This window comes from Mus caroli, chromosome 12 (assembly GCF_900094665.2).
Source record: "Mus caroli chromosome 12, CAROLI_EIJ_v1.1, whole genome shotgun sequence".
Lineage (NCBI taxonomy): Eukaryota > Metazoa > Chordata > Mammalia > Rodentia > Muridae > Mus > Mus caroli.
In genome coordinates, this window is record NC_034581.1 from 80,139,643 (window position 1) to 80,141,368 (window position 1,726).

A 1,726-nucleotide genomic window follows, 5' to 3' on the forward strand; every position below is an offset into this window, starting at 1 on the left:
GGCCAGCCTGGTCTACAAAGTGAGTTCCAGGACAGTCAGGGCTACACAGAGAAACCCTGTCTCGAAAAAAAAAAAAAAAAAAAAAAAAACCAAAAAAAAAAAAAAAAAGAAACTAGGCAAGAAGTCAGTCCCTAGTCCTCGTGGGGGCTGAGTTTGAAGATGAAGATGTGATCCAGAAACTTGGAAGGACTCCAAGATGAATGACTTGAAGTCAACGAGAGGATGTGACAGGGATTACTATGGAGGTGCACATGTAGGGTGGGTCAAACCCTCTAAATCACACCTGGATATGGATGGGGAAGGCTTCCTCATGGGGCAACTCTTGCCCTGCCCTGAAGATGGTGCATGCAAGGCGAGCTGGGCCCACAATGCTCATGGGAGCTGTAGGTGGGAGTGGGCAGTGTGGCAATGTGTCCCAAAGGATGTCACAGAGGCTTTGTGTGGTAGGCCGAGGAATGCTGCAAATGGTCACTGGAAAACTTGAGGCTGGGGAGTGACCTGAAAAGGTCTAAGAAAACCCCATCAAGTGGTCTGGTGGTAAATTGGAAGGAGGAACAGTGAAAGAGGGTGAGAGACCAACCCAAGATGGCGGCAGTGGGAGAGGAGAGGAGGAGAGCCTTGACGGTGATTGGAGGAGAGTTCTGGGCAGTTCTCAGGCACTGGGCTTCTCTGGGTCTGGCATAGCTATTCACCCGAGGGATTCCAGACAGGTGGACCTTGGCAGGCTTCAGGAGATGGAGGAAAGGGAACTGCATTGTGAGTGGAAGAGATAAAACCCTAAAGAAGTTATAAGTGTGAAAGACAGTAGACACAAAAAGGTCGGAAATGAGTTAAACAAGATTCAGGAGAGGGCAATAGGTAACAGCCAGTGCTTCCAAGGAGGCAGCCTGATGATGCATCGTCTTTGGATGGATACAGAGCTTAGCTGAGCAGGCACTTGCCTCCACTGAGGCCCAGGGCTAGGAGTGTCAAGCATCCATCTTAGCACTAACATTGTCAAACCCAGAGCTGGCCACAACCTAAGTACCACCTAAGGGACTTTGACAAATAGCTCTATTAAATTTGATTCCACTTAACCTATCTATTTATTTACTGTGTGGTCTGTGTGTGTGAACATGTTTATGTGTATGCATACATGTATGCATAGGTGTGTGTGTGTGTAGAGAGAGAGAGAGAGAGAGAGAGTGAGTGTGTGTGAGTGTGTGTGTGTGAGCTAACCATCAAGTTCCAGGAATACTCCTGTCTCCACCCTTTCAACATTCCTCATGTACAGCTCTTCATGCCTACTCAGGTGATCCAAATTCTGACAGCATACACCTTTAATCCTAGCACTTGAGAGGCAGAAGCAAGTAGATCTCCATGAGTCTGAGGCCAAACTGGTCTACAGAGGGAGTTCTAGGACAGCCAGGGCTACACAGAGAAACTGTCTCAAAAAGTAATAAATAAATAAATAAATAAATAAAACCCTTGGCCAACACAGCTGCTTCCCCAGCCCTGACTCAAATCTATGTTTGGTGGTGGGCATTTTGTTTTTCTAAAATGAAAGTTCTACATGTTCTAAGGAATCAAATACTCACATCAAAAATGCCGGTTGTGCCAGGCGTGGTGGCGCATGCCTTTAATTCCAGCACTCGGGAGGCAGAGGCAGGATTTCTGAGTTTGAGGCCAGCCTGGTCTACAAAGTGAGTTCCAGGACTGCCAGGGCTACACAGAGAAACCCTGTCTC